Here is a 13,202-nt window from a genome sequence, read left to right as displayed (position 1 = left end):
CTATTTCCAGCTTCAATTCTTCATGTTTCATCTCCTTTTATATTATTAACTCAAATACACATACTTAAACCAATTTATATCAATTTATCTCATCTTAAACCTCAAAATCCCATCTTTCATATGGAATCAATAATCATACCCAAATTTTCAATATGTTCTAATGTTAATTCAATCACTTCATATCTCTTAATTAAGCTGATGAAAAGTCAAATTTAACTTCAAATTCAACTTATCAACTCTTTTTCAGAAATTCTCTTAAAACCCCATCCTCTTTAATCTTTCATAACTTATTCATCTTTTGATTTCAAGACAACTTAAGCTTTCCTTAAGCTTAAGTATCACCTAAGGATCAAAATTCATACTTAAAATCAACAAACAATCAAGAAATCAGAAAACTCACCTTTGTTCCCTTGGTTCACGGTGGAGAAGAAGAAAGCAAGAAGAAGAAGAGAGTTTTCCATCTCACTCCCCCTACATGTTTATCTTCTATTAAAGGGGAGGGAAAATATCTTTCATGCCAAATGACCATTTTACCCTTTAATTCCTTTAATAATTGCTAACAACCCTTCAGGAAATATTTTTAAATAAATCATTGAACTATTCAACTTTTCTACTTTAATCATCAAATTATGAAACTTTACAATTTAGTCACTAACCCGATATTGAGGATGTTACAGTCAACCAATTAGGATGCTACACGGAACCACCGAAGTGGCTGACCAAGACTTTTCTCATTTCTTTTACTTTAAAACGACTATTTTCACAATAAAATCAAACATAAAATAAAATGTATACTTTATATCAGAGGAGCTCCCAAAATAAATATTTACATTCAAAACAATACATACCAACTTTTAATAAATTTATCACTCAACTTTACAATAGGGTTTATAAATATACATGCCCTTTAAAAACTTGAGACGTGTTATGATCTGCTCTTGCTCTGGACCTCGGTCACTCTAATCTCCTTAACTACTCCACCTAATTTGCGTAAGGAAACAAATTCCAAACACTGAGCTAAATAGCTCAGTGCTACACTAACAAATAAAACATACTAAAAGGGAATCCCTGAAAAGCTCAAATTATCAAGTCTACTACATTAGTGAGTATACTTGTATACTCACTCTCTACTCTATGGTAGACATCATGGTGCGGCTGAGGGTTCTGCATCTCTAAACTCCACATACCCCTTTAGTCTACCGAGGATGGTTGCCCGGAATCTCTGCACCAGACACAACACCCTTGACTAGCCCACCCCTTGCGAGTGTCGAACTTTGCGCCCTAGCTAGTTAGCTTATAGTGCCTTGCACACGCCCTAAGGATATCCGAATTGATTCTATACTTTCAAAACTAGTAGCTTTTCTAAAGAAATTCGGGTTTCATGACCGTTTCCCGAGCATTCAAACAAGGCTAGTTTTATGCCATCCTACCTTATCTCATTTCTTTGTTTGATTACACATTCACTACAGCAAAATGGGTTTATAGCGGCTTTTTAGCGGCATTTTTTGAACAAATGCCGCAAAAGATCTAACTTTAGAGGCGTTTGTATAAAAACACCACAAAAGATCTTACTATAGTGGTGTTTGTATACAAATGCCGCTAAAGACCAGTACTATAGTTGCATTTTTACACAAACGCCGCTATAGAATCATACTTTATGAGCGTTTTTATACAAACGCCGCTAAGACTCGTACTTTAGTGGCGTTTTTTTTATAAAAGCGATGTTATAACTCGTACTGTAGTGGCGTTTGTATAAAAACGCCACTATAACTCATACTTTAGTGGCGTTTTTATTCAAACGCCGCTATAGAATCGTACTTTAGTGGCGTTTTTGTTTATAAACGCCGCTATAGACTCGTACTTTAGTGGCGTTTTTTACAAACGCCGCTAAAGACTCATTCTTTTATGGCGTTTTTGTTTACAAACGCCGCTATAGACTTGTACTTTAGTGGCGTTTTTATACAAACGCCACTAAAAAACTCGTACTTTAATGGCGTTTATTTTACAAACGCCGCAAATTTAAAGTTTTAAGACCCCTTTAACCCTTTTTCATTTTTTCCCCTTCACCTATTTTTTCATTCCCGCCATTTAGTCAAACCCATCTGCTGCTTCTTCTCCAATGGAGGGCTCTTCTTCTCAGCGCTTCGTTCAAACAAATTCTCACTACAAAAAAGGTTACAAATGCAAAGATGTCTTCAGTCTAGAACTGTTTGACATGACGTTATCGAAAAACATTGCCCCATTTTTGCTGTTAATCGCTAGGTATTTTTCTTCTTCTTTCACCTCAATTTTTTGTGATGATTTGCATGTAAATAAGGTACTTTTTTTTCCTTTTTAATCTAGGAATTCTTCGAAGTCTTTAAAAATATATTGCTACCCACATGGGATTAGTTCCAATCAGGAATCCCAGAATCGCAGGTCTCAAAAAGCAACAATAGTTGTACCAATCTTAAACATGGATTAAAAATTGGGTTTAATCCAACAATCTTTCAACTCCCATTATTTTGAATGGGTCTGGGAAGCTATCGACAAATTGTCCGACAATTTCACCATCACGAATCCTTCGATTTCAGGCCATCCAATTATTTTTGCAAGCCGAAACTTCTTGAAAATGTTGGGTTATTCCCAGGAAGAAGTAATCGTTCAAAATGAGAATATATTTCAGGGTTCCAAAACTAATGGAAGGGCGATGATGGAGACAAGAGAAGCTATTCGAGAAGAGAGGGGTATTCAAGTGAATTTGGTGAATTACCGTAAAGACGGGACGCCATTTTGGATATTGTTCTATATGAGTCCCATTTTTGGGAAATAATATGGGAGGGTGATTCATTTTGTGGCTGTTCAGGTCCCGATAACAAGGCGGAAGAATGGGAATGGAGGGGGTGAGCTTGAGTGAGGAGGCCTCTAGCTTGAATGAGATTATGTTTGGCTCTTGTAGGAAGAAAGTGGATACCAATTTTGTGCTTGAATTGGGTCTTGTTTTTTCCTCGGATTTGAGTAATAATGGTTCATCTTCTCAACTTCAACTTTTATATTGTAGCAATTATTGAATGATCAATTGTAGTACTAACTAAATATTTTCATTCATTATGCTTTTACTAGTATATTTGTTATCAACTGTTCATGCAATGTGGAAACATGTTCATAAATAGCAGGTATAACAAGTATGTTGAGTGTCATTATCAAATGCAATTCACAATTTTATTTTAAGTCACTTCTTTGACCTTCTGGATTGAGTTTTGGTTATATGCTACTTGAAGTTTCACTCTTTGTTTCGATGATAATAATTGACACTATGTTATCATCTTTCATTTTAGTTGGATTTAGTTGTTTTGAGTTCTCAGCTAAGTGTATTTTACAGTATTAAATGTTGAAGAGACATGCAAGGCAAGCGATTTCGAGAAGCGAATGGCAGCGAATGTATTTAACAGCATCTTGTCCATTCTAACCCACTATAGTGAGTCGACTGGCTGATTGGTCTGCGAGAATAAATACAGTGTGCCTGGGGTAGGCTACATCAGTTCATCACTAAATATATCACTTGGTAGAATCAAACAGAGATTTGTACTATGAGTTTGCAAAATTTATTTTCAATTTTATATTGATAACCAACTTTAGCAGGGATTTCTGATGTCTCTTACAAGAACTACACGATGGGTGGTTCCCTCGGCTGGTTCGAAACCCTTGAAAAGCCTGATGTCAATTACCAAAAATGGGCGGATTCCAACAACTTTAGCTTGGGTGATTTCCTCAGTAAGTCATTTGATGGGGTTTGATTTTCACTTCCTTCTCCTTATTATTATCATAAGGAAAATTTAAATTATCAGCGTAGGAGAAGTAGAATTATCCACTGAACTTTGATGGGGTTTGACTTTCACTTTTATTGTTTCTATTTACCCATATATTAGAATTTGTTGATTTCATTGTTTTATACTAACTTCATTTGATTTTTAATCCATTTGCTTCTAAAATAGATTAACTTGACTCATCTAAGTTTAATAGTGTATGTCACCATATCTAATATGGATTTTAGTTTTTTGGGTTATTGTACTTTGATCTTATGTTCAACCTTGTGTTAGTGTTTGGAGTGATAAATGGACATCAAAGTATGGAAGGAGACAACCTTTTATCCTTGCTGGATCACTCATGATCTCTGTTGCTGTAAGCATTGAAGTCTTACATGATTCATTCTTATATACTAGGTTACTGTGTTTTATATCTGCTAAACTGAGTTTTGCATTAGGTGATAGTAATCGGGTTTTCTGAGATGTTAGATACATTTTAGGTGATACAACAGAGCATTGCAGGTATTCATTCCTGCTTTGATTTCTTCTCAGCTCTTATAATCCCTCCCCCACTCTCCCCAAAAAAAAGGAAAAATTTGAATGATATTTTCCAACAATGGAGGCTTTTGTCTTTGTTATTGGATTCTGGATGTTGGATCTCGCCAACATTACAGTGCATGTAAGCCTTCCATGGTGATTTGTTTTTCCTTTCAAGTTTTCCATTGTATGTGTGTGTGGATAACGAATTTTCATTTTCTTAGGGACCAGCTTGTGCCCTTTTAGCAGATCTATCAGGTGAACTTATTTCTTAATAAATACAGAGAATTTCTAGTCTGCACATGGTAACATTATGATGTTAGTTTTTATGCATGCTTTAATATCATGCATGACAAAATGATATATGACAGGTCCTGATCAGCACAATTCTTCTAAAGTTATATGTTGTTTAAGGATGGCTGTTGGAAACATCTTGGGATTTTCAGCTGGTGCTAGTGGGAGTTGGCATAGGTAAAACGATTTTCATCTGTTTTTACTGTGATAAAATGAACAATTATGGAGACAAGTTATTTGTTTCATCTTATATTGTATTTGAATATTGATCTAATTCTTATAAATGATATCGATGCAGATGGTTTCCTTTCTTGTAAAGTAGAGCTTGCTATAAAGCTTGTGCCAATCTTAAAGCAGCATTTCTTGTCACAAGAACAGTGCAGAAAATGGCCTTGAAAATGGTTGCAGACAGAAAAATGGGAGGAGTTGCAGAAGTTGAATCTCCAAGAAAATTTGGAATGGCTTTTAGGTCAGGAATCCAGCCAAATGGCATTTGTAGCTTATATTATATGCATACTAATTTATTTTTCTTTCCATATGTGGAATTGAACTCAATATTTTCGAAGTAATGAACATCAAAGCTACATTACATTTAATTTTAATGTTAAAATTTATGGTTGTTGTTATTTATATAAAGTTACATGATATTAAATTTGGGTGGCAAAAATTAAATATGCAAAATATCAATTAATCTTAGCTAAAGAATGGTAATTAGCGGCGTTTGTATCCAAAAACGCCGCTATAGATCTCGACCTTTTGTGGCGTTTGTTCCATAAACGCCGCTATAGATCTTGACTTTTTGAGGCGTTTGTTCTAAAAACGCTGCTATAGATATCGACCTTTTGCGGCGTTTGATCCAAAAATGCCGCTATAGATCTTGAACTATGGCGGCGTTTTTGGTTCTCAAACGCCGCTAACTTTAGCGGCGCTTCTTGCGACGTTTTTCCAATCGCGCTTTTAGCGGCGCTTAAAAACGCCGCTATAAGACTAAAAAAAACACCGCTATAACTCTATTTTGCTGTAGCGATTATATTATTCTCACTTGTAGTCTTATTCGAGAATAATTATAAGCTCTTGGGAAACGTCACTTACTTTAATAATTCATCTTGATTTAAAACCCCAGACTTAACCTTGTTATCGATACTGGCCTTAGAATATCGATATCCTCTCCTCGGTACCGATACCCCAACTTAAATGCCTTAAAAGAAAAAGGGGAGTATTGATACTCATATAAGATTATCGATATTGAGACCTTGGGTATCGATACTCCCTAGAGTACCGATACCAAAATAGCATTATGGAATCTTGATCTCGATACCAGGCCCCTCGGTCTCGATATTGAACCCTCAATATTGATTCTCCTTTAAGGGTATCGATACTGCTCTTTAAGAAACTCTCGATTTAAGCTTTGCTATGAACTATATCGATACTGCTTCATACAGTATCAATATTGACCCTTAAAATGCCCTATTTGGGCACAAATTTGCCCTTTAAACTCCCTAAATTTCCTACCTTAAGGTTTCCCAATTGTTATTAAAGTTTTATGTGATCATAAGGGTCATAAATAAGGCTCTTTAACATGCTATAAACATCAAACATTAAATCTACCATGAAAATACATCTCTAAGCTTTATAACTAACTCTCAAGCTAGAACTCATTTATAATTACCCACAATTGATATGAAGAAGTTGTGAGTGTGTTACCTTATTTCCCTGGTTGGTAAAACTCCTCTCGAAATCAACTAGGTGTCATCTTTTCTTTACCCCTTGCCTTTGAACTTTCTCTCACTTCCTTGACTAATCAAAGGTAAGAAAATAATTACTAGCTTATCTAGGGCTTGAAACTAAGTTAAGAACACTTTAAACAACTCAATTTTACTGAAAACAAGCTCAAATCTCTTAACTCCCTTGAACCTCTTGAAAACCCATTTTGAAATCTTAACCAAAACCTAAGATTTGAGGATCGAGGAGAACCTTGAGGATTGAAGATAAAGACTCTTACCTTGGCTCATTCAAACTAGGCTTGGAATCTCAAAGACTTTCATATTTTTCTTTGCTCTTGAGAAGGAAAGAAAGATAGAAAAGAATATGAAAATAGAAAGATATTTTGGGGTTATGGTTTCATGTGGAAAACAATTAGGTTAAGGGGTTTTTATCCTTAAATTTGAGAAATGGGTAAACTATACTTTTGGTCCCTCACCTTTAAAACTCATACTAAAATCACCACTTCTCCTAACTCTTAGGCCAAACTTGAGCCCAATACTCTAAAAAACTGGTCTAACTGGTTTAGAAGATTTAATGGGCTTGACTTATGGGTCTTGAGTTGACCTGAACTACTGACCCGAAATTCGGGGTATTACAATATTCACTAAAAAAAAAGTTAATCTCAGCTTTTGATTTCACTCAATCTAACGGTCCTAAAAAGATATGGGGTGTTTGGTAAACAACTTTTTGAATAGTTTTTAGCTTATTGGTAATCGAACCGTTCATTTTTAGTGTTTGGTAAACACATTTTTGAAAAATTGATTGTGCAAAATAATCTGAAAATGAAAACGCTGGAAAATTCAGCGGTTTGAGAGAGCTGATTGCAAAATAAGATGTTAAATGACATATTTGACCTTATTATTTCTATAATTACATTCTTGCCATAAAACATAATATAATGAAATAGCCTCCATTCTAATCCACTTGATCTAATGATAAATTAGTGATATTTTATTTTATTATTCTATATTTTAGTTGTAGATTCTCAAATATATTTTAGTTAAGAAAATATAGCAAAACATGAAAGTAAAAAAATGCAGTGTTGATATTTTATACAAGGTTAATAGTATGTATCAATCTCACAATGTTAATTTTAGTAAATATTAAATTTAAAAAATATATTCAAAATTTTCAAAAATATTCACTAATTTCCTTAAGGAATTTTAATTCCTTGTCAAAAGCATTTTTTCGAATAATTTCACTCCAACAAAGATTAAAATATTATAAAATATCTACGTACTTGACAACTAAATGTATCATAATCTTATTTGTCATTTTACTCATATCAGCTTTCAACTATCATCTAAATTTTACTATAAACAATTAATCAAATCAATTTCTCAAATCAATTAATCAAATCAATTGATCAAACCAGCTAATGGAATCAGCTACCAACTATCAGTTGTTTGTCAAACACCCTCATAAAATTTTTATTGTGAATGGATCCTAACCCAGATATATAAGACCATTAGATAATCAATGATTCTTTTTTATTAAAACCCAGATAATAAAATGCATGCATAAAGATGGTGAGCTGCTCGCACGATGAATTTTTTTATATTTTGTGTTAAACATATGGTATTAAGTCATCGGTTATTAAAATTAACCAGTTTCCGGTAATTATCGATGACTTTGTTTCATTTTTTATTTTCAGAACTAAATTAAAAGAATATTAAAACCGCAAAGATTGAAATAAAATTTAATAAAAAATTACTATAATAAAATGAAATGATGTTCAAAGTTCACTTGATATTGATTTATATAAAATCATTCCCTCTACATACATTATTTACAATTTGGTATCAAAATGTAAAAAAAATGAAATAATATCGATGACATATGAGAGACGGTGTTATCGACCGCTGTAAGAACATTTCTATTCTCCTAATTTCACATTCATTAATTGTATTTGTATTGCGTCCGAAATGATAGAGATGTATTTATGAACCCAGGATTTTTGTTAAATGAAGTCAGGCCGTTTTACGCGGCTAACCCTTCATCCCATCAATTTCGCTAGTTCACAAAGATTTGAGCTTTAAAATTAATGGATAAATTTCGTATTTAATACTTAAACTACTAATTTTAATCCGTTTTAATGCTTAAATTTTTAATTTTTTTTTGAAATCATATCTACCGTTTAGTTTTTTGTTTCATTTTAGTACCTATCGTTAAAAACGTAACGCCTTTAGATACGGTGTTAAAAAATTAAAAATTTAGGTACTAAAATAGACCAAAATTATTTGTTTAGTTATTAAACAAATTATTTATCCAAAATAATATTATTAGGAGAAAAAATTGTGAACGTCGAATGTAGATCATATCAAAATAGAAAATAATGTTATATTTGAAAATACATGTCAACTTTACTACCACGAACCAACTTACATCAGTGGTTAAAGGAATCGTTGTTGTTACTAGAGGTCATGCATTCGAGCACCTACGGCTGCAATAGAGTTAATTGAACGTTCATTGTCAAAGAATTAAAAATATTTTATAATCACCTTAGCTTAGTTTTAAAAAAAAAACATGTTAACTTCATTAGTAATTTTCATATTTTTGCCTGAGCTTCCAAGCTAAAGTACTCGGCACATTTAAAACTATTTTCCACAATGATTAATTTTAGTGCAAATATATTTTGTTTGAAATTTCTAGGTAAATGAAATTCTCTCACTTTAATTTATAACATAGTTTAATCCAGCCCAAGAAACCATTAAAGGAAAAATAGAGGCCCAAAATTCGGGTAGTTATGTTGTACGACAGCCTTACTATACTGCTAAGGAAAGATGCTACTGGAAATGTTAATATTTTTTTAACATGGTAAAGCACTACCTAAACCATTATTTTTTACCGAAAATGTTAATTTCGCTACTTAATTTTCGGTAGAAAAAAATAACATTATAGGTAGTGCCAAATATTAATATTTTCGATAAAAAAATATTTTAGGTAGCGTTTTACCAGGAATGTTAAACATTAGGTAACGCCCAATATTAACATTTCCGATAGAAAAAAATAATATTTTAGGTAGTGTTTTAAGGAAAATGTTAAAAATATTAACGTTTCCGGTAACGTATTTCCTTAGCCGTATATTAAGGGTGTCATACCATAAACATCCCAAAATTCAGAAATTCACAGTCTACATTAGATCCTGGGAACAGGAAAAATCAATCATTTCCTAATCTTGTTAGAACATACTTTAGTTGTACAAAATCTCCTCTCTCTCTTTTGATCACTCTATTATATCTCACTTATATACATACATCTATTAGTCAGTTAGATGAAACTCTAATGTGCAGTCCATTTGGTGCTTCCACTCTTGGAAATTTCATCAATTTTTGTCTCCCAACTTCTTACCATCTACACCCACAAAAGCAAAAAAAAAAAAAAAAAAATCAATTTCCATTTTTTTTCTTGTTAAATATTGTTTTTCAAGTAAATTACTTTTTTAGACAATTAAATTACCTGTATCTAGTTACAAAATAGTGAAGGAAAGTAGAAATTTCTGCAATTCCGAGTTCCTTCCCTGGACATTGCCTAGTTCCGCCTCCAAATATCAAGAAATTACTTTGAGATTCCAAGCCCTTGTCCTGTTTCCATCAACCATTTTAAAATCATGCATGGATTAAGAACAAAAAAAATTGCAGGAGAAATTAGGGTTTACTAACCATCCATCTCCATAGATTGAAAGCTAATGGATCTGGGTATAGGAAAGGATCATAGTTTATTTCCCTTGTATAAACATAAATTCTCCACCCTTTAGGAATCACAAATCCTGAGAAAATAAATTAATAAGATTAGTCATCGGTGAACACTCAATCATTTGGCAAAGAGTTGTAAAAGTTTTCTTTCTTTCTTTCTTTTCCAAAAAAAAGCTTCCTTTCTTTTCAAAAATCATTGAAAAATTAAGGCAATGAATCATCCAGGGAACAGTCTAGCTGGATTGGTAGGTATACCATTGTAAATCATGATAGGGGTACGGTCCATTAAAGCAAGATGATCTGATTTTCTTTTACAATTTTTTATTAGAAAAATGTCAAAAAAAGTTCTGAAAAGTGCAGTAATCTGCAAACTCAGCTTCTTGAACTCATAAAGTTGAAATGTATAAAGGTAAAGAATCAAAAGGAACTCATTAATGGCTCACCATTTAGTTCCATTTCTCGAGTAGTTTTCCTCAAAACTCCATTAACAATTGTAACTAATCTTGAAGTCTCAAAAATCACCTGCATCAAAAGTAGCACGCCAAATCATTAAACTTTTTACTATTAATTATTAAAAAAGAACAAAGGGTTCTTCAGAAAAGTTACAAATTTACTTACTGCTCTTGTAAATCTCATTGACTTCAGGTCATTCCAATCAATTGGTTCATCTGCTTTTTTCTTGCTCTAATTTCCAAATGCTCTTTCGGGGGGGGGGGGGGGGGATGTAACAGTAAAATCAAATCCAGATGAAACGAATGAAACAAATATGGAAAACACCTCAAGGTTGAACTTACTCTCAGCTCTTCAAGAACTGTTGGATGATCATGGAGATACTTGACAGCCATCATTGATGTTGTCGAAACAGTTTCATAACCAGAGTACAAGATTGTAATGATTTGATCAATGATCTCATCATGGCTTAGTTTATGTCGATTACTGTCATCATTTCTCATCAAGTAACCAAGCATGTCCTTGTGGGATGCTTCACTCTCTCTTCTCTGTTCTATCAGTTGTCCCAGTATCTTCAAAATGTTTTTTCTTGCCTGCAAAATCATAGTTAAACCGTAAGAACATGAACCGAAATGAAAGACGAAAGATATAGGATCTGGAGATGGAAATGGAAATGGCTTGTGAAATTACCTGAAATCCTGCACGATAATTTGTACCGGGAAGATCGATAGGAAGTGATAAGGTGCCTAAAACGAGTTTGAAGAACTCAGGCATGAATTCTTTAGCTACTGAACTGGACTCAGTACTGGCGATTTGCTTGAGTGATGACAAAAAAGCCATCTGTAGAAGAAGAGGAACCAAAAAAGGTATATTAGAAACAAAGGAAAAGCTTTGAATGTGGCATATACAAGGACACAAACCTCTTTGGTCTTGTCTTGGATGTTAATGACTTTGTTGTCCCAATTACAGAGGAAAGATCTCATGAATTCATTGATTTTGGGGAGGAGTTGTTGTCTGATCATAGTGGGGCTAATGAGGGCAAGGAGGGCTCCTCTCATTTGCTTATGAGTGGAGCCATGGACGGCTGCGATGTTGCATTTGCCCAAGATATCGAGCATGGACTGTGGATAACCAGGAACAAGGCCCTTGGCTTCGTTCATTAGTATATATCTGTTGAGCTCTGGATCCATGGAAATTACAGTAGGACACCCTAGGATGTGTGATTTGAAGAAGCTGCCATACCTGTTTGTAAATAACCAAAAATAAAAACTATTAAAACCCCATGAATTTTACTGTTTTTTAAGCTAAATTTACAAGAAAACCATATTGGAATTGTTTGTAAGTGACCAAAAGAGAGAATACCATTGCTTCCATAAAAAGGAAAAGAAGAAGATGCTATTTCATCAAACAGGAGTTGTGTTAACAAAGATTTGAGGGTCAAAGTCACCTTGCTCTTTGGTTTTTCATAAAGTTAGGGCCTTGCTTGAGAAACTCAGCGGTTTCCCCAAAGACAGGCCAACCCATTGTACCAGGGGGCAGACCTTTCTTCCTGTATCTCATCTCATTCCATCTCAAGACGGCAGTGCATATACAGAACACCATTGAAAACAACCCAGTAATCACCATGAAAACACCCATTGTTTCTCCCAATAAGCTCCCTCTTCAAAGGAAAAGAAACAACTTCTCTAAATGGTTGGGGAGTTCCCCTAACTCTAAATTAGCCACAAGGGTATATATATAGGCCAAACCATGCAGCACAGTAGGAAGGGGACCCGCCCTTAAAGTTAAAGACCTTATCAAGTAATATAAGCAGGTCCCATAATTTTTATTTTAATAATCTGATGTGAGTACAACCTTTCAACATTGAATGCTCACACCCCTGACATCTAAGGTGCTCAAATCCAAGTTCTCAAGAATAATAATAATTCTTTTACCACATAGTCCACTTGGTTAATGTAACAGGTATAGGAATCCATAGTTGTTTAAACCATTTTTAGTAAGCTAAGTATCAAACCCTCTTAATTAGCTAGATATAGATTTGAATCTTAAACTCTTTCACATTTAACCATGACCTAAAAAATAAATATGTAGATTAAGCCATAACTCATTCTTCAAGATTTTCAGCATGAATGTTTGTTTGACAGTGTCAGAGATACCTTTAAGAGTTTCTATTTGATATATTATCGAAGCAATTTGATAAATATTTTAACTTTATAATAACTACATGTATTTTTTTCTTTTAAACAGAAACTAATCATACCGAGTCATATAAAATCATAAAAACACAAAATTTCTTGCATGAAAACTAGATGAAAAATGAACAAGAAAAGGAGTTAGGAAGTGTGTCAAGAGGCACATGCACACCATCCTATTGGACCTAAACTTAAATTAAAATTATTATTATCCTTCACATGTTTGTCAACAAGATATATTCATGAAATTACAGAATACCAAGAGGAGTCATATGAAAAATAATTAATATGTCAAAATTTAATTAATTAAACAATACTGAATCATTGAAATGGAGTCTGTGATAAAAAGAAAAATTATTCTTCCTAAAGATCCTAGGTTCGAGCAACTACATCTGCACATTGTGTGTACAATGTCAAAAGATAAAGAAAATTGTAAATATATATTATCTTATAATCATCCGAGAATATTATAAAAAGTTAACTAA

At 33.4% G+C, this 13,202-nt stretch overlaps 2 pseudogenes; one reads left to right on the top strand and one right to left on the bottom strand.

The window, feature by feature from the left end:
* Positions 1–2,479: 2,479 nt before the first annotated feature.
* Positions 2,480–3,573, top strand: LOC120138026 (annotated as a pseudogene).
* Positions 3,574–9,505: 5,932 nt separating this feature from the next.
* LOC120137997 lies at positions 9,506–11,751 on the bottom strand (annotated as a pseudogene).
* Positions 11,752–13,202: the final 1,451 nt, after the last annotated feature.

This window comes from Hibiscus syriacus, unplaced genomic scaffold, assembly GCF_006381635.1.
Source record: "Hibiscus syriacus cultivar Baekdansim isolate YM2019G1 unplaced genomic scaffold, ASM638163v2 tig00110677_pilon, whole genome shotgun sequence".
NCBI lineage: Eukaryota > Viridiplantae > Streptophyta > Magnoliopsida > Malvales > Malvaceae > Hibiscus > Hibiscus syriacus.
Note: the sequence above shows the minus strand (reverse complement) of the source record. Positions and strands in the feature narration are given on the sequence as shown.